The sequence below is a fragment of the Pleurodeles waltl genome, chromosome 10 (genome assembly GCF_031143425.1).
Source record: "Pleurodeles waltl isolate 20211129_DDA chromosome 10, aPleWal1.hap1.20221129, whole genome shotgun sequence".
In the NCBI taxonomy this organism is placed as follows: Eukaryota; Metazoa; Chordata; class Amphibia; order Caudata; family Salamandridae; genus Pleurodeles; species Pleurodeles waltl.
The window spans coordinates 686,362,719-686,383,608 of record NC_090449.1 but is presented as its reverse complement, the minus strand read 5'-3'; positions in this window follow the sequence as shown (position 1 = coordinate 686,383,608).

Here is a 20,890-nt window from a genome sequence, read left to right as displayed (position 1 = left end):
CTGATCTTTGCCTCAAGTGGGAGCAGGCCTAGCCCTTTGGGTCTCTCTCCATGGGTTTAACAGCAGGAGTAGTCCTTTTCTTTCTAAAGTTCTATCATGGATCAGAAAATAATGCTGGTGCAATCTTCCTTGGTACAGCCCTTCTTTCTGGGGTCCAAGGTTCAGCAGGTGTATTCCTCCTTCTGTTCATTCTCAGTCCAGTAATGGAAGCTAGGGGTGCTAATTTTATGCCAATTTATAGTCTGTGGGTCAAAGGGACTCCCTAGCCAATGGGGCCAAAAGTTCAAATAGGACAAACCTACCCACTCTTACATTGCCTCCTGGAGATTTGCACTAACACTTCCACAGTGCATCTGTCTGCCCAAATCTAAAATGCCAGAACCATTCCTCCCTTTGTTAGAACTATGGATACCCTGAAGTGTGTCCAGTATAATGAGCCACCTTTACGGAAAACTTGTTGTACAATAGGCTCTCCCACTCGAAAGAAATGAGAGCCTGTCTACCTACACAAAGGAAAGGCAGGCTATAGTGTGATTCACATTTGCCTTTCAGAGGTGGCTGCACATTTGAATCTGGACCATCTGTGGCTACACCCCTAAGACCATCCTGCCAGAGCAGGTCAAACCTCCTCCCATCACCAGGCCTTTTGTTCCCTGTTGTTGAGGCCTGGGGAGGGTTTTGTTCTCTGTAATCAGTTAAAAGGCACCCATGGTCAATGCTTCAATGGATTTATATGACCTATACTAGAATCTGTTTCCTATTTTCCCCTTTGTACCGATGGAGACTTCACATTAAGTCTACATCAGTTCAACATTTGCATTTGGAAAAGTGGACTGTGTGTTGTAACCATATGTACTGTGCAGCAGATAACACATTTATTTGCTTTGGAAAATGTTTAAGGACAATTGAAGCTTGGTGAATCCAAGAATATGAAACTAGTAAGAGGTGTAATAATCACACCAACGTATATTATTTTATAATTTCATTATCCTTAAAACTGCCAAGACATGAACTTAAGATGCTAATTGTAATGAACATTTGCCAGTACACAAGCGGACCTTGTAAAATTAATTCTAGACAATATGTTGAAATAACTCAAAGCTCCAGTGCTCTTTTTTTGCTTAGTAATTGTTCAACAGACAGGTGCAACAATGAAAACTCTACTTAACGTGAACGTAAAGAAAGCTCAGCCAACCCATTATTTGTTTATTTTAATGTTTTACTGTGGGATGTGTATTTTACTTGCCTCATGTTATTAAATGGAGCAAAATGTGGAACTGACAACACTGTGTGAAGACCATCAGAAGACCATGAACCCTTTTTTGCAACAACTATAAACAGAAAAATACTTCTGATGGAATCTTCTTAAGTAAGATTTGCTCACTATGTACACAAATAGATATTATAGGAAGAGGATAATAAAGCCATCCAAGTTTTGTCTCTTTTTATGCTCTGAAAATAAAAATGCATTTGGCTAAAATATTATTCTGGAAGTGTGCTACATTTTTTTACATGGCTTTGAAATCAAGCATATAGGTGGTCATTAATGTGGCGGTATCACCGCCGACAGGCTGGCGGTAATGACCGACAAATAATGACCATGGCGGTGAACCCTCCCATAGACAGCCAATGTACCACACCAACCACCAGTGCGGTACGAACACTGAACATGGTGGTAGCCATCTACAGGCAGGAGGAAGACAAGGGTCCGCCCACCATATTATAACATAGCACACTGCAGGATTTCTGGGGTGGTAGCAACAACACCAAAAGCCTGGCGTAAACACATCATATAAAAGGAGACACTCACCTCCAGGGACACACATGAGTCAGCGGCTGCCATGGAACCCGAACTGCAAGTCTTCCTGATGCTATACCACGTCATGGCCATCCTGTAGCACCAACGCTAGCGAAGACGATGATGGCGAGTACAGCCACCTAGCACACAAGGGAGGGAGGGAAGGAGGGGAGAGTGACACACACACACACACACACACAACACTCACCATACACACACACCACACACTCAGAACCATAGATAGATAGATATAGATAGGTATATATATATATATATATATATATATATATATATATTTATATATATATGTAGGGCCCAAGACCAGTCCAGGCACCAACTTTACTCCTGACAACATCGGGACTCTACTGTTCAGGGGCATCATGTTGGTAATGGGCTGGCACCTCAGGGGGCGGGGTGGAGGGTTATCTCATTGGGACGGGGGCTCCTTGCCCTCTGGTGATGGAGAGGGCTTCTTGCCCACTGGTGAGGGAGTGGGCTCCTTGCCCACTGGTTACTGAGGGGGATCCTTCCTCACTGGCTCTGGAGGGGGCTCCTTGCCCACTGGTGATGGAGAGGGCTCCTTGCCCACTGGTGATGGAAGGTGGCTCCTTGCCCACTGATTCGTAAAGAGGCTCCTTGGCATCCAGTTCGGGATGGGGTTCCTTGGGCACAGTTTTGTGAGGCGCCTCCTTGGCCTTCGATTTGGATGGGGCCTCCTTGAGCACAGTTTTGTAAGGGGCCTCCTTTGCCTTGGTTTTGGGTGCGGCCTCCTTGGGCTCAGTTTTGGGTGGGGCCTCTTTGGCCTTTGATTTGGGTGGGGCCTCCTTGGCCTTGGTTTTGGATGGGGCCTCCTTGAGCACAGTTTTGTGAGGGGCCTCCTTTGCCTTGGTTTTGGGTGGGGCCTCTTTGGCCTTGGTTTCGGGTGGGGCCTCCTTTGCTTTGGATTTGGGTGGGGCCTCCTTGGCTTTGGATCTGGGTGGGGCCCCCTTGGCCCTAGGTTTTGGAGGTGGCTCCATGATCTTGGTAGTCTTTTTGGGAGGGAGTGACCCTTTATCCCTCCGTTTTGGGGGAAGGAATGTCCTTCTGGTGGGGGACTGGCATCGCACTCGTGCCTCTTAGTGGCAGCTGCAGACTTTAGGGGTGGAGCAGTGTCAGACTGGGTGTTTGAGGTACTGGGCTGGGGGGTGAGACCTTTGTCTTTCAGGTAGGATGAGGGTTAGGGGAGGGAAGAGGTCAAGGCAGGCAAAGAAAAGCTTCTTAGGGCCAATGGGTTGGGATGTGGGAGGAGGAATGGGAGTGGAGGTCGAGGGAGTGGCTGCAGGAGGAGGAGGAGGAGGAGGAGGTGTGGTGGATTTGGGTGCAGGTGCATGGACAATGTGCACGTGTGAGGTGAATGGCTGTTGGGGGTCTGAGTGAGAACGTTTTTGTGTCTGTGGAGGGGGGATCAGACAGGGTGGGGGAGGACAAACATGACATGTAGATGGATGTAGTAGTGGTGTCTGCAAGTGAGGTGGGTGTGCTGCATGAGGTGGGGATTGTGATGGTGGTGACTGCACGTGTGATGTGTGGGGTGCATGTCTGCGGGTCTGCTGTTGTGGTGACTGTGGGCAATACTGTGCAGGTGGCAGGTTCTTGGACTGTTGATGCAGTGCATGCAGGTGTGAGTGAGGATATGACTGTGAGGGAGGAGGAGGAGGGGAGACAGTGGAGTCCGTGGATAATGTTGTGTGTGCATCTGTGTGTTGGCTGTGTGAGTGCTTGTGGACTGAAGTATGCGGCCTCTGTAGTTCTGTATGAGTCTTGTGTGATGTTATGGGGGCATGCTTGTCAGAATGTGTGCGTGAGATGGGTTGGGATGAGGAGACTGGGACTCAGAAGTGGTAGTTAGAGGGGGACGAATGAAACAGCTGCCAACAGTGAAGAGGCCTGAGCCTGGAATCATCTCTGTAGGGCTGCCAATCCACTGTGAATGCCCTCCAGGAAGGCATTGCATTGCTGCATCTGGGATGCCATCCTCTGGATGGCATTCACTTTGATTGACTGCCTTACAGAAAAGGATCTCAGGAGGTCAATAGCCTCCTCACTGAGGGCAGCAGGGCTGACTGGGGCAGGGCCTGATGTGCCTGGGGTGAAGGAGAGGCCACCTTCCTGGGTGAGCAGGCACCAGCAACTCAGTGGGGGGCTACTGGGAGGACGGTGGGGAGAAAGAAAGGAAGCACAGGGTCATTCAAAGCACCAAGGGCACAAATAGCATACACATCATTGTCACACACTGAGAGTGTACCAGGAGGCTTGTTGAAAGGACCTTCAGGATCCTGAAGGCTAGGTTCAGGGGCCTCCACTTGACAGGAGGATCCCTATGCTACTCCCCTGAAAAAGTCTGCAGAATTGTTGTTGTGTGCTGCAGGTTGCACAATTTGGCACTCAGACGGCATGTGCTCTATCTACAGGAGGAGAGGGGTGAAAATGCGGCTGTGGCAGCAGTGGGCACTGAGGACAGTGAGGAGAAGGAAGTGGGGGAGGATGTGGACAACAGGACACATATGATCCTGTAGTACTTCCAATGACACTCAGGTAAGACTGTTGAACTAAATAGTTCTACATTTTAGTGTTATGCTGTGTGACTGTAGCTTAACCTGTTCTGTGCCTTGGACGAGATGATCTCGTCCAAGGCTACAGTTCCCCTGTGCCTTGGACGAGATGATCTCGTCCAAGGCACAGGGGAACTTGGGGGAGCGCTAGCGCGCCCCCGTGCACCCCCCTTCCCCCCCAAGGCGGGGATGGAAGGGGAAGACCTTCCCCTTCCACCCCCGCCCCCCCCGGCAATCCGATGACATCAGCGCGCGCACAGCACGCCGACGTCATCTAGTGTTGCCGGGCGCGCTGGAAGCCATTTGCTTCCAGCGCGCGAAGAGGAAAGGATGAAAAGGTGAGTCCTTTTCGTTTTTGGTGGGCGGGGGGGTGAAAACAGACACGGGGGAAAGGAAAGGGTTTTTCCTTTCCCCCTGTGCCTGTTTTCACAAGATTCCTGCTCCACGATCGCGGGCAGGGCCCGCGATCGTGGAGCAGGAATCTCCACTAGACCCCAGGGATTTTTTCAAATAGGTTTATTTTGGGGGCGACCCCTTGGGCAAGGGTCGCCCCCCTGGGGGGCAATTATTTCAGTATTTCGCCCCCCCCGGGGGCAGATCCGCCGATTTTTCGGCAGACCTGCCCCCGGGGGGGGGGGGGGGGCGAAAACCACTAGACACCAGGGATTTTATTTTTTGGTGTGTATTTTGGGGGCGACCCCGGGGGCAGATCCGCAGATTTTTCGGCGGATCTGCCCCCGGGGGGGCGAAATCCACTAGACACCAGGGATTTATTTTTATTGTAAAGTTTCTTTTCGGGGCGACCCCTTGGGCAAGGGTCGCCCCACTGGAGGGCCATTTTTTTAGTATTTCGCCCCCCCCCCCCCGGGGGCAGATTGCCAATTTTTGGGCTGATCTGCCGCCGGGGGGGGGGGGGCGAAATCCACTAGACACCAGGGATTTTGTTTTTATTGTTTATTTTGGGGGCAACCCCTTGGGCAAGGGTCGCTCCCCTGGGGGGGCTATTTTTTTTTTCTGTTTCGGCCCCCCCGATGGCAGACCAGCCATTTTTTTGACGATCTGGCCCCCGGGGGGTGGAAGCACACTAGGCGCCAGGGATTGTGTGGTGTGTGTGTGTGTGGTGTGTGTTTGGGGGCACCCCTTGGGCAACGGTCGCCCCCCTAAAGTGGGGAAAGTTTGTATTGGCCATCTCTGCCCCTATTTTTGTAGGCCCATCTGCCCCCAAGGAGGGCAGAAACCACCAATACGGCAGGGATTTTTTTGTTTTGTTTTGTGTTGTGCTAGGGGTGCCCCCTTTGGGAAGGGTCGCCCCCTAAAGGGGGCACAGAGGTGTGGCCCATTTCTGCCCCCCTTGGGGGCAGATTGGCCAATTTATTTAGGCACATCTACCCCCGAGGGGGGCAGGATCCACTTAGGTACCAGGGACAACTTCTAAGTTCTTGGTGGTGGGGTGTTTGTTAACTGGCAAAGTATTTGTATTTGTGATTATAACAATTTATTTCTTCTTTTTTCTTCTAGTTCAACGCTTTTTCTTCCTTTGCTGTGGATCTTTGTGGTTTTGGCAGTAGTTGTCCTGCGGTTTGCATAGTTGCATGTTTTAGGTAAGTGAAAGCAATTTACTCCAAAGGAGTATTGTTGACATGCATGAATGACATGTTTGTAGGTGGTGTACTAAATGCAGTATTGTGTGTTTGACATTGTCCTTAGATTTGAGCACAGTGATGTTTGTGTTGTCATATGTCTAATTTTCTTTTTTCTTTTTTCTTTTTAGTGGGATATCATTGGTGATTGCTGTGTCTGTGCAGAGTAGTTGCTTGGTGAGTAGCTTTTTCAGGCAAGTGAGTGGTATAGTTTTTTGTAGTACATAACTCTTTGTGATAAAGCTACACTTTGTTTATTACTTATTTTAGTGCTAGTTTTTGTTGGCAATCCATTTGTTGTTAGGATCATGGCTAGCCGCATAGTGACCGCTCAGCAGGTTGTTTGCATGCTCTTTGAGTCGTCTTCAGATCATGATTACGACACTGACTCTGCATCTGAGGCGGAGGAGGAAGCAGGAGATTTTGGAAGTGAGTTTTCTGTCCGAGAGTATTCTTCTGATGAGGAAGCTACTCTCAGTGCAGATGAAGGGCCTGTGTTAGAGGAGGACATTGATGTGCCAAGAGTGCAGCAGCCTGGGGCTGAAGGGTTTCCCATTAGAAGACCTGACACCTGGATTGCCCCAAACATGGAGCAGCCACAGTTACCTGCATTTACTGGTCTCCCAGGGTGTAGAGTTAATACGGAAAACTTTTTGCCTGTCCATTTCTTTCACTTGTTTATGGACGATGTATTTTTGGAAGAGATTGTGGAGCACACAAATGTGAATGCAGAGCAATATTTGCGGGACAACGCTGCCAGACTTAAGCCTCAGTCTAGAGCTACTCATTGGGTTCCCACATATCTGGAAGAGATGAAAAGGTTTTTAGGTTTGTCTTTTTTGATGGGGTTGATCAGGAAGCCGTCACTGGCTTCTTATTGGTCTACTAGTCCCTTGATGGCAACTGCTATATTTCCTGCAACTATGACACGTAATCGGTATTTGCTTCTTCTTCGTATGCTGCATTTTGTAGACAATGCTTTAGCCTTGCCACGAGATCACCCTGATTGTGACCGCCTTTTTAAGATTAGGCCTGTCCTTGATCATTTTGTGGATCGGTTTTCAGAGGTCTATGTTCCAGGCAAAGAGATAAGTGTGGACGAGTCTTTGGTCCTTTTCAAGGGGCGTTTAGTTTTAAAGCAGTACATGCCTAGTAAGAGGGCACGGTATGGGATTAAATTGTATCTGCTGTCAGAAAGCAGTACAGGATATGTGTATAATTTCCGGGTCTACACTGGTAGGGATTCCAGTATTGACCCTCCTGGTTGTCCGGCCACTTTTGGAGTTGGCGAAAATATTGTGTGGGAACTTGCTAGACGGCTGTTTAACAAAGGTCACCATTTGTACGTAGATAATTTCTACACTGGAGTGCAGTTGTTCAAGGAGTTGTTTAGGGTGGACACTGTTGCTTGTGACACAATCCATTCTAACTGGAAAGGCTATCCAAGGGAGCTTGTCTGTAAAAAACTTGAGAGGGGACAGTGCAGTGCCTTGCGGAATAATGAGCTGCTAGCTCTGAAATTTTCAGACAGGAGGGATGTGTACATGCTATCGACCATCCATGATGAGAGTACTTCCCCTGTGGCTGTCAGGTTGCGGAAGTGCGCAAATCTGCGTGCATTTTGGACTACAATAGGCACATGGGTGGTGTTGATAGAGTAGATCAGAGGTTGGAACCTTACACTGCTCTTCGTAAGTCTTATGTGTGGTATAAAAAGTTGGCCCTACATTTATTTCATTTGGCAACTTTTAATGCCTTTATTGTATACAAGGATTGTTCACCTGAGTCAAGGATGACATTTGTTAAATTTCAGGAGTCGGTGATAGAAAGCCTTATTGTGGTGGAACCGGCAAGAGTTCCTAGAGTAGAAGTGGTGGAGGATGTGGCTAGATTGAAAGATCGGCACTTCCCAGATCACATTCCTCCCACTCCCAAAAAAGACATGCCCACAAAGAAATGTAGAGTATGTGCCCGGAGATCAATCCGGAGGGAGAGCCGGATGTACTGCCCCGAATGACCTTCAAAGCCTGGGCTGTGTGTGCCCAGCTGTTTTAGAAGTTACCACACAAGGAAAAACTTTTGGGAAATACCGTGAGCGTAAGCTGTCTGTTTTATATTTTCATATGTTTCACGGTTGGCATCTCTGTCGTGTATTTAGTTAGAGCTTTTGTGTTTGTAGTTTTGTGCTTATTTTATAATTAGTGTTTTCTTTGTTGTTTATAAACAAAAAAAGTGATGGCGGTGTGCGTGGGGTGGCGCTTGGCTGGCGGTGTGCTTGGGGTGGTGCTTGGCTGGCGGTGTGCGTGGGGTGGCGCTTGGCTGGCGGTGTGCTTGGGGTGGCGCTTGGCTGGCTGTGTGCTTGGGGTGGCGCTTGGCTGGCGGTGTGCTTGGGGTGGGGCTTGGCTGGTGGTGTGCATGGAGTGGCGATTGGCTGGCGGTGTGCGTGGGGTGGCGCTTGGCTGGTGGTGTGCGTGGGGTGGCGCTTGGCTGGCAGTGTGCGTGGGGTGGTGCTTGGCTGGCGGTGTGCGTGGGATGGCGCTTGGCTGGCGGTGTGCTTGGGGTGGCGCTTGGCCAAACGGCAGTCCACACTCCCATCAGCTGGTGTGATTCTTGTATCAGGCATGTGGGTGTATGTAAGTGATGGGCCCTTGAGTGGCGCGGTCTGTCGATGCGAGTGTTGTAATGTGCTGGGCCCGTGGCTGGCGGTGTGAATGGTCTTGTGCGTGTCATGTATGAAAGGTGTGTGAATGGACTGTAAAGCGGTTGGTGCCTTGTCGCGGCTTTACAGCTCACGAGCTGTGAGTTATTGGTTCACTTTTTTGCCTTTCAGTTATTAGCAGTGCATTTCATTTTTGTGAAATCTCTTGTTAATAAAATTTGATCCACTGAACCATCATTCACCCTCGTGCCAAATCCAACCAGTATGTGTGCTAAAAAATGACAAAACCTGCTCCGCTGTAATCAGGCGTTGCAGCACACCTGTGACACGCTAGGTGCCTCGGGTGGGACCCCGATGATGAAGCATGCCACCAACTTGGTTGGTGGGTGAGGGGTCTTCTTCACATAACCTAAGTGTGTTTCTTTTCACAATTTTAGTGTTTGGCACATCACGGACGTATGTGCACACATCAAAATGATATATTACAAAAATACCTGTGTTTGGGGGTGGAGGGCCCACCTATGTTTTTGGTCCTGGGTGCAGCCTTCATCTAGGGAAACCTACAAAACCCAGATTTTTTTTTAAACTAGACACCCCAAGGAGTCCAGGGAGGTGTGGCTTGCGTGGCTCCCCCAACATTTTCTTACCCAGACACCTCTGTAAACCTCAAAATTTGCATAAAAAAGCATATTTTCCTGACTTCTCTTAGTAGGATCACCGCTCCAGCACAAAATTCCTACTCCCCAGTTTTCCCCTCAGTCTCCCAAGTAAAATGACACCTCACTTATGTGGGTCCCCAAAGCAGAGTCCGTCTAAAGATGTTTAAAAGAATAAGCCCTTATAAACTCGCTGTGCTATCCCTTCTATCTCTTCAAGTTTTGGGCCTTATTCTGTTGCAGGCACCTGGCCCACCCACACAAGTGAGGTATCATTTTTATCGGGAGACTTGGGGAGACGCTGGGTGGAAGGAAATTCGTGGCTCCTCTCAGATTCCAGAACTTTCTGCCACAGAAATGTGAGGAACATGTGTTTTTTTAGCCAACTTTTGAGGTTCGCAAAGGATTCTGGGTAACAGAACCTGGTCCGAGCCCCGCAAGTCAACCCTCCTTGGATTCCCCTAGGTCTCTAGTTTTCAGAAATGCACAGGTTTGGTAGGTTTCCCTAGGTGCCGGCTGAACTGGAGGCCAAAATCTACAGGTAGGCACTTCGCAAAAAACACCTCTGTTTTCTTAAAACAATTTGGATGTGTCCACGTTGCGCTTTGGGGCGTTTTCTGTCGCGGGTGCTAGGCCTACCCACACAAGTGAGGTATCATTTTTATCGGGAGACTTGGGGGAACGATGGGTAGAAGGAAATTTGTGGCTCCTCTCAGATTCCAGAACTTTCTGCCACAGAAATGTGAGGAACATGTGTTTTTTTAGCCAAATTTTGAGGTTCGCAAAGGATTCTGGGTAACAGAGCCTGGTCCGAGCCCCGCAAGTCAACCCGCCTTGGATTCCCCTAGGTCTCTAGTTTTCAGAAATGCACAGGCTTGGTAGGTTTCCCTAGGTGCCAGCTGAGCTAGAGGCCAAAATCTACAGGTAGGCACTTTGCAAAAAACACGTCTGTTTTCTTTAAAAAAAATGGGATGTGACCACGTTGCATTTTGGGGCATTTCCAGTCGCGGGCGCTAGGCCTACCCACACAAGTGAGGTATCATTTTTATCGGGAGACTTGGGGGAACATAGATTAGCAAAACAAGTGTTATTGCCCCTTGTCTTTCTCTACATTTTTTCCTTCCAAATAAAGGAGAGTGTGTAAAAAAGACATCTATTTGAGAAATGCCCTGTAATTCACATGCTAGTATGGTCACCCCGGAATTCAGAGATGTGCAAATAACCACTGCTCCTCAACACCTTATCTTGTGCCCTTTTTGGAAACACAAAGGTTTTCTTGATAGCAATTTTTTACTCTTTATATTTCAGCAAATGAATATGCTGTATACCCGTATAGAATGAAAACGCACTGCAGGGTGCAGCTCATTTATTGGCTCTGGGTTCCTCGGGTTCTTGATGAACCTACAAGCCCTATATATTCCCGCAACCAGAGGAGTCCAGCAGACGTAACAGTATATTGCTTCCGATAATCTGACATTGCAGGGAAAAGTTACAGAGTAAAACGTAGAGAAAATTGATGTTTTTTTCACCTCAATTTCAATATTTTTCTTATTCAGCTGTTATTTTCTGTAGGAAACCCTTGTAGGATCTACACAAATGACCCCTTGCTGAATTCAGAATTTTGTCTACTTTTCAGAAATGTTTAGGTTTCTGGGATCCAGCATTGGTTTCATGCCCATTTCTGTCACTGACTGGAAGGAGGCTGAAAGCAAAAAAAATTGCAAAAATGGGGTATGTCCCAGTAAAATGCCAAAATTGTGTTGAAAGATTGGGTTTTCTGATTCAAGTCTGCCTGTTCCTGAAAGGTGGGAAGCTGCTGAGTTTAGCACCGCAAACCCTTTGTTGCCATTTTCAGGGGAAAAACCACAAGCCTTCTTCTGCAGCCACTTTTTCCAATTTTTTGGAAAAAAACGAAATTTTTACTGTATTTTGGCTAATTTCTTGGCCTCCTTCAGGGGAACCCACCATGTCTGGGTACCTCTATAATCCCTAGGATGTTGGGAAAAAAGGACGCAAATTTGGCTTGGTTAGCTTATGTGGACAAAAAGTTATGAGGGCCTAAGCGCGAACTGCCACAAATAGGCAAAAAAAGGCCTGCCACAGGAGGGGGAAAAGGCCTGGCAGCGAAGGGGTTAAAAACAGCCAGCAAGGCAGGCCTGCCTTTAAAATTACACTGGATACCTCGGCAGTGCACCTATGGGGGCACTACCTCTGCTGGAGTCCCTAAACCTCCATGCCCTACCATATACTAGGGACTTATAGGTAGGTCAATTAGCCTAATTTGCACATCAACTTTACACAGAGCAAGCACTGGCCCTGGGACTGGTAAGCAGTACCCAGGGCACAGCCAAGAGTCAGTAACCAAAACGTTTGGGGGTGACCAGGGCAGAAAAGAAGGACATGCCTACATTGCCCCCCGATGAAAGGCAATGGGTACTAACCTACACCCTGGTAGTCCTTATCAGCTAAGTGGAAAAACCTTGAAAAGCCATCTGTATTGGCATGGGCAGTCCCAGGTCTGTGCTCCACTGTGAAGTCCATCCCATGTAGGGAAATGGACCACCTTAACAGTTTTGGGTTCTCCCCCCTCATTTGCAACAACCATTTGAGAGGTCTGTGGTCAGTTTGTACACGGAAGTGAGTGCCAAACAGGTATGTCTCAACTTCTTCAGGGACCAGACCACAGCAAAGGCCTCCCTCTCAATGGCACTCCATCTTTTCTCTCTGGGGAGTAGTCGCCTGCTGATGAAGGCAACTGGTTGATCTTGGCCCTCTTCATTAACTTGTGCTAACACTGCCCCGATCCCTTCCTCTGAAGCATCTGTTTGCACTATAAACTCCTTGCTATAGGCAGGGGCCAGTAACACTGGTACTGAACACATAGGTGGTCATTACAACCTGGTGGATGGTGTTAAAGCTGCGGAAATACCGCAAACAGGCGGATTTATGATTTATGACCCCGGCGGAAACTGGCAACAAAGACAGCCACTTTAACACACCGCCCGCCACGGCGGTACAGACAAACAGCGCAGCGGTCACCGCCAACAGACAGACGGGAGACAATGTACCGCCCATAGTATCACAACACACCAATCCGCCACCTTTTCCGAGGCGGATTCACCGTGGATAAAAACACGGCGGAAACAGCTTTTGCTATGGGAAAACGCTCACCTGAACACACTCCATGAGGAACGACGACTCCATGGAGCCGGAACTCCAAATCCTACATGCCCTTGTCTTTCTGCTCCTCTACGACCAACAGCGACGTAGGCGCAGAAGATACCGGTGAGTACTGCATCTACGACACGGGGAGGCAAAAGTTAGGGGGACACCCACCAAACACTCCCACCCCCACCCTCGCATATCACAACATACACACCAATGCAGTCAAAAATATCACATTAACAACCCACAATCCCCCCGGAAGAATGCAAAGACAAAGTGATTTGCGGTCAAACATTGTAATGTGCCAATATACATGTCATACAAAAATATAATGATATATATCTCGAAATCTATCATAAATATATATACAATACAAGAAGTAGTGCAGATATGTGCACAACAATGTCTGTGCACCAACAGTCCAAAAATGCATGGGCGAGGCCCACAATAGATACCTGACCAAAATCAGAGAGAACACTGCCGGGGCATCAGATAGAAACACTACAGGCACCTCAGGGGGAAGGGTAGGGGGGGCACCTCAGCCACATGAATGCAAAGCCAGATCCACGACGGGGCTCCATGCCCACTGTGACACCCTGGGGAGTGCAAAGCCACAGTCTCACAAGTCTTTACAGTGGGTGGCTTGCCCACTCTGCCATCCTGGGGAGTGCAAAGCCACAGTCTCACAAGTCTCTACAATGGGTGGTTTGCCAACTCTGCCATCCTGGGGAGTGCAAAGCCACAGTCTCACAGGTCTCTACATTGGGTGGTTTGCCCACTGTGCCATCCTGGGGAGTGCAAAGCCACAGTCTCACAAGCCTTTACAGTGGGTGGTTTGCCCACTGTGCCATCCTGGGGAGTGCAAAGCTACAGTCTCACAAGTCTCTACAGTGGGTGGTTTGCCCACTGTGCCATCCTGGGGAGTGCAAAGCCACAGTCTCAAAAGTCTTTACAGTGGGTGGTTTGCCCACTGTGCCATCCTGGGGAGTGCAAAGCCAGAGTCTCACAAGTCTTTACAGTGGGTGGGTTGCCCACTAGACCATCCTGGGGAATGCAAAGCCACATTTTCGCAAGTAGATGCAGTTCTCTACTGGTACTGGGTGGGACTGGTGCCCAGACTGGATGATTCTCCCCGTGAAAGTTCCTGTCCTGTCACTGTCCCAGCTGCACATGGGATAAGGATGCCTGATGTGGCGGCCTATTCATACCCACATGGTGTTTGCCTTGTTCAGCGGTCTTCACCATGGCAGTCTTTGCCTTGTTCAGCGGTCTTCACCATGGCGGTCTTTGCCCTGTTCAGCGGTCTTCACCATGGCATTCTTTGCCTTGTTCAGCGGTCTTCACCATGGCGGTCTTTGCCCTGTTCAGCGTTGCTTTGCCATGGCGGTCTTTGCCCTGTTCAGCGGTCTTCACCATGGCGGTCTTTGCCCTGTTCAGCGGTGCTAAGCCATGCTGGTCTATGGACTGTTCAGCGGTGCTCTGACATGGCGGTTCGGATACTGACATTGGTGTGTGGCATGACGATCTCCATACTGGACATTGGTGTGTGGCATGACGATCTCCATACTGGACATTGGTGTGTAGCTTGACGTTCCATCATTGCCCAGCGGGGCTGTGGGATCCTGGTCCCTCCTGGGCTGTGACTCTGGCGGTGGTCTCCTGACCAGTAACGATACTTGTGCCCTCCTGGGCTGTGACTCTGGCGGTGGTCTCCTGACCAGTAACGATACTTGGGCCCTCCTGGGCTGTGACTCTGGCGGTGGTCTCCTGACCAGTAACGATACTTGGGCCCTCCTGGAGTGTGACTCTGGCGGTGGTCTCCTGACCAGTAACGATACTTGGGCCCTGCTGGGCTGTGACCCTGGCGGTGGTCTCCTGACCAGTAACGATACTTGGGACCTCCTGGGCTGTGACTCTGGTGGTGGTCTCTGGACCAGTGACGACGGTGCTGGCGGTTGTGTCTGGACCGCCGTAAATGATGGCGCACTTCTCCGCCGTGACACTCACAACGGGCTGGGGAGACTTCCTCGGGACCTTCCCCACCTTCTTTGGAGTTACAGCTGACTCACCAATTGCCTTCGATCCCATTTCAGTTGTAGTCCCACCAGGAGTCTTGACACGGTCCCGTCGTCCACTCTCCAATTTCAGAGCCTTTACAGGGGGTGGGCTAACAGTGCCTTGGCTCCGGGTCCTACTGCCTGCCCTGGTGGACGGTGCACTCCAAAAACCTGGAACACGCACCACTGGTACTGGAGGCTTTTTGGCTGAGGTGCTACGACAGGACTGATGAATTGGAGGGGGGGGTGGGGGCAAAAAGGTCAATTTGACAGAGGGACAGTTTCTGACGAACACTGGGATGGGTAGCTGGAGGGGGTCTGGGAGTGGAGGAAGAGGAGGTGGTTGTAGGAGGTGTCACTTTAGGTGTTTTGGGTGCAGGTGCAGGTACTGGAGGCTGTTGTGAGGTGGATGGATGTTGGGTGAGTGATTGCCGGCGTTTGGGTACTTTGGGAGGGGGCGTCACAGACACACTGAGAGAGGACACAGGGGACGTGTAAATGGCAGTGGAGGTGGTGAGTGCAGGTGAGCGGCTTGTGGTGCTGGGTGTCCTGGTGCGAGTCCCAGTGCCTGTAGATGTGGTGCATGCAGGTGTGTGTGTAGATGAGACTGGGAGGGAGGAGGGAGAAGAGGAGGAGTGGGACACTTTGGAGACAGTGGATGTTGCTGTGTCTGTATGGGTGTGATGCTTGTGTGAGTGCCTGTGGTGTGTGTGGTGCCTATGTTTGCTTGAGCTATTTTTGGGTGTTGACTTGTGTGCTGGTCTGTAGGTGTGCTTGGGATGGGCTGGGGTACAGGGGATTGGGTCTGGGTAGAGGAAGTTGGAGGGGGGAGGCTGGACACAGGCACAATGGCTGCCATCAGTGCTGAGGCCAGAGATTGCAGGGTTCGCTGAAGGACAGCCTGACCAGAATGAATGACCTCCAGGAATGCATTATCGTGTTGCAACTCTCGTTCTACACCCTGGATGGCATTCACAATGGTAGACTGCCCAACAGTGAGTGACCTGAGGAGGTCAATGGCCTCCTCAATGAGGGCAGCAGGGGTGACTGGGGCAGGGCCTGAGGGGCCTGGGGCAAAGGTGATGCCCACCCTCCTGGGTGAGCGGGCACGGGGTGAACGCTGAGGGGCTGCTGGGAGGGCGGGGCTGGTAGGGGAGGTGGCGGCTGTACCTGTAGAAGTGGGGGCACAGATGGTGCCGCCACCACAGGGGAGCTCACATCGGCGGGCGAGTCCGTGTCGCTGGTTGGTGATCCTGTGGCCGACGTGAAGCTCCCCTCGCCCTCCGTCCCACTGGTGCATTCAGAGTCTGTGGTGTGGCCCTCCATGGCCAAATGGGATGCCGCTCCGGTGCCACTGTACCTCCGCCTGATGATGCTGATTTACAAAAGGACAGGGAGAGCAGGAAAAGGGGGGGGGAGACAGAAGAAAGAGAGTTTTAGTGAATGGCATACCGCTACCATTGGCGGACAAGACAGATGCAGTAGCCCCATGCATTACGCCGTGCTCCTGCCCTCTGCACATGCCATTTCTGGGAGATGGCCTACATGGCAATGGTAGAAATCTGCGCACATGGATGGCAAAGGGGCAACTATACATCAACTTGCCACTGTTCTGAGCTGGGGTAGAGTCCCACATGGCCTACATTACGGAGGGGCCTTGTCTACCTAACTCGCCCTGGCCTAGGGACACTCACAGCCCACCTCCCCCACCCAGACACCTCCACTGCATGCAAAGTCCACAGAATGAGGTTGTACTCACCCCCTTGTGTCTGCTGTGATGTCCTTAAGCGCCCATCCAACTCCGGGTAGGCCACTGCCAGGATCCGGAACATCAGGGGGGTCATGGTGCGACGGGAACCCCTCCCACGTTGGGAGGCCATCCCCAGCTGAGCCTCCGCTGTCTTCTTGTTGCAGCGGCGAATGTCCTCCCATCTCTTCCGGCAGTGGGTGCCCCGTCTCTGGTGGGCCCCCAGGGTCCGGACTTCCTTGGCGATGGCACGCCAAATGTCCCTCTTCTGGTGGGCGCTGACCTACATGACATGCACAAGGAAAGAGGAACAGTCATTACCTACTACACCGTCAATGTGAGTGGCCCCCTCCCAACTCTGGCCATGTGGCCCATTCATCCCCATGCATTTCTGTTCTTAGAACTCTGCCCCCTTCCCTCTCCCACCCAGCCCTGTCCACCCAGGCCTAGCCCATCCAACGTGCTCCCTGTGTACTGACCTGTTGGTCTGGAGGACCGTAGAGTAGCATGTACTGGGGGAGGACCCCATCCACAAGTTTCTCCAACTCCTGTGCAGTGAAGGCAGGGGCCCTTTCCCCAGACGCAGCAGCCATCGTCGCTTCCAGACCGAGGTCACAGCAGCACCAGCAGTGTAGGTCCTCTCCTGTCGAAGGTCAGGTATCTAGTGATTGAAGAGATAGAAAATGGCGGTGACGTCCGCGGCGGGGCGCATCATCACCGCCGGCGCACCTGTTCATTGGCTCCTGCGACCCATAGGGTCCAATGTTAACCAATGTAGCATTGCGCCACACTCTACGACCGCCTACTGCGACGGCGTCCAACGCCAGCGCAGTTACCCCACAGTTCCATTGTCCCAGTTTAGAGGTCAGGCAGCCGCCATTTCAGGGGCCCACATGGCTTCATTTACTACTGCGTCACACATACTGAGGCCTACACTCAAAACAAATCCCGGAAGGGTTAATTGTCTGTTGTAGTCTTGTGTGTGACTGTGGGTACATACCTCAAGGAATGGTGACTGTTTCTTCGCTGTTGTCCTTCTTAGGCACCGTCAGTTCGGACATATGGTAAGATGGCGGAATCCGCCGGTGTACCGACCGCTGGTGGACCTGCTGACAATAGAAGAGAGACATTTGATCGTGACCTACCGGTTTGACCGTGCTACAATCCAGGAACTATGTACCCAGTTGGAGCCAGACCTGATGTCACCAATCCGCCATCCGACTGGAATCCCCCCTGACGTTCAGGTGCTGTCAGTGCTCCATTTCCTTGCAAGTGGGTCATTTCAGACTACTGTGGCCATGGCATCAGGGATGTCCCAGCCTATGTTTTCAAACGCTTTGTTCAGAGTGTTGTCTGCCCTGCTGAAACACGTAAGGAGATACATCATTTTCCCTGAGGTGGAGGATTTGCCTACAGTTAAAGGTGACTTCTATGCCCTTGGACATATTCCCAACGTCATAGGTGCTATTGACGGGACCCATGTAGCTCTGGTCCCCCCCGCAGGAGTGAACAGGTGTACAGGAACAGGAAGAGTTATCATTCGATGAATGTCCAGACCAGTACATCTCGCAGGTAAATGCTATGTTCCCTGGCTCTGTGCATGACGCCTACATCCTGCGGAATAGCAGCATCCCTGATATGATGGGTCAACTCTAGAGGCACCGTGTATGGCTATTGGGGGACTCTGGTTACCCCAACCTTTCCTGGCTATTGACCCCAGTGAGGAATCCCAGGACCAGGGCAGAGGAACGGTACAATGAGGCCCATGGGCGGACTAGGAGGGTGATCGAACGCACCTTCGGCCTCCTGAAGGCCAGGTTCAGGTGCCTCCATATGACAGGTGGGTCCCTATTCTACTCACCGAAGAAGGTGTGCACCATCATCATAGCCTGCTCCATGCTCCATAATTTGGCATTGCGACGCCAGGTGCCTTTTCTGCAGGAGGATGATCCAGATGACGGTGTTGTAGCAGCTGTGGAGCCTGTGGAGCCTGTGGACAGTGATGAGGATGAAGCTGAGGAAGAAGAAAACGACAACAGGGAGTCAGTCATACAGCAATATTTCCAGTGAGACACAGGTGAGTACATTTTCAGGTTTAACATAACATTAACTTTCACACGTCTACATCTATCCTGTACCTACATTTCACTCACTATTTGTTAACTGAGTTGTCCCCTTCCATTTCAGTTTCACAAATGTGTCAACAGCTTGCACCCTTGAAAGGCTTGTGATGTGTGACATTGGTATGTTGGCCTTCCAATGGGTAACCCTTTTTGACACTGTAATTGACAATACAAAGTTCAAAATCGTAGACTGACTCCAGTTTTATTAGTGTTTCAAGGGTGTTTATTTAAGTGCATAAAAATGAAGGGAGGTTGTGAAATGGGGATGGTGGAAGAATGTCCATGGCAGAGTCCAGTCTATTAGTCTCACAGGTACATTGCACATCTGGCCATTGGAAGTGGAGCTGGGGCAGTTCCAATCTGGACAGGGTATCAACGTGGGACAGTGAGGGGACAATCAGGGTAGTCTTATTTCCTGGCGGGGGTCTTGCCATCTTGCTCTGTCCTGTTCCTGGATCTCAGGGACCGCTTTCGTAGTGGTTTTCCGTCTGCAGGGGGTGGGGTGCTGGTGTGTTGGTCCTGTGGGGGGGCGTCCTGTTCACTAGCGCCGGCGGAGGTGGTGGGCATTTCATCGTCGTGGCTAGTGTCAGGGGCCCCTTGGAGTGCCACGGTGTCCCTCAAGGTCTTTTGAATGTCCGTCAGCACCCCTACAATGGTGCCCAGGGTGGAGCCGATGGTCCTGAGCTCCTCCCTGAACCCCAAATATTGTTCCTCCTGCAGACCCAGGGTCTCCTGCAACTTGTCCAGGACCGTTGCCATTGTCTCCTGGGAGTGGTGGTATGCTCCCATTATGGAGGAGAGGGCCTCGTTGAGTTTAGGTTCCCTTGGCCTGTCCTCCCTCTGTCACACAGCAGCCCTCCCAGTTCCCCAATGTTCCTGTGCCTCCATCCCCTGGACTGTGTGCCCACTACCACTGCCCCCAGGTCCCTGTTGTTGTTGGGGTCGTGGGTTACCCTGGGTGCCCTGTAGTGGTGGACACACCGCTGATTGACCTGTCCTGGGTAGGGAGGTATGGGCCCGCTGGGTGGGTGCTGTGCTGGTGTTACCAGAGGGTGTAAGCTTGGTGTTGGGCTGTGGCTGGGCAAGGGGAACCGACTGTCCTGAGGCCCACGATGGTCCGGGCTGGTCATCAAGATCCAGTAGGGCAGAGCTGCTGTCGTCACTGTGGGCCTCTTCTGGGGGTGGAGTGGTGTTGTCTGGACCCTCTGGTGTGGTGACGTTCCTTCGGGTTCCTGCGGGGGTATAAGTACATGATTATTGCATGTGTGTGTTTCATGGTGTGCAATGGTTGGGTGTGCGTGTACACCAGTGCAGGCATTCCTGTGTGGGGGCTTGTGTGCTGATGGTTGGGGAGTGTTCTGGGTATGTGTAGTGGGCATGCTTTAGTGATGGGTATCCATGCATAGTTGTGTCATGCAGGTCTTGGGATTGGGATGGGTGGTTCGTGTTATGGGTACATTAGTGAGGAGTTAGGGTGATAGGGGAGGGTGTGAGGCTGGGGGGTGTGATAGCATGCAGGTAAGGTGGGGGATATGATAGTTAAGATTTGACTTACCAGTGTCCGTTCCTCCAACGACTCCTGCGAGGCCCTCAGGATGCAAGATGGACAAGACTTGCTCCTCCCATTTTGTTAGTTGTGGGGGAGGAGGTGGGGGTCCGCCGCCAGTCCGCTGTACTGCGATGTGGTGCCTGGATACCGTGGAACGCACCTTCCCCCGTAGGTCGTTCCACCTCTTCCTGATGTCCTCCCTATTTCTTGGGTGCTGTCCCACAGCGTTGACCCTGTCCACTATTCTTGGTCGTAATGGCATGGGCGTGTTTCTGTTGCCGTGGAAGTGGAGTATTTGTTTCCGCATGTTTATCGCTGATCTTTGGTGTAGCGGTGTTGTGTGGGTGTCTGAATTTCGGCAGATTCCGTGATGTGTGTCATAATAGCTGTGGCACTTCAGCTTTGATGTTGGCCTTGACCTGGTCAGACATTCTGTACAGCTTGTTTTTGACGGGTAAGCTGTCACCAGTGTCAACGTCATGGACACACCAATTTGTGAGTCCAGGGGTCAGGGAGAACAGACTAGCAAACTGCTCCAAAACCTTTCTGCAGTCTTTTTGTTGCTGGTCTGTCAACTTGGGAGAGAGAACCTCTCCCTCCAATGACCCATCTTGTTCATTTGAGGACAGGAGGTCTGGCAGAGGTTCACTCTCCTCCTCCTTCCCTTCATCATTGACTATCAGCATGGTCATGTCTGCCCTGTCCTGGTGGGGTTTCAATCTGTTGACATGAAGGATCCTATGAGGATTCCTGGGGGGTGCCAAGATCTATCAAGTAGGTAACCTCACCCTTTTTCTCCACAATTGGATAGGGCCCAGTCTATTTGGCCTGAAGTGCTCTAGGAGCCATAGGTTCCAAAACCCTCACCTGCTGTCCTGGGTGATACTCAGGCGTGGTAGCCTTCT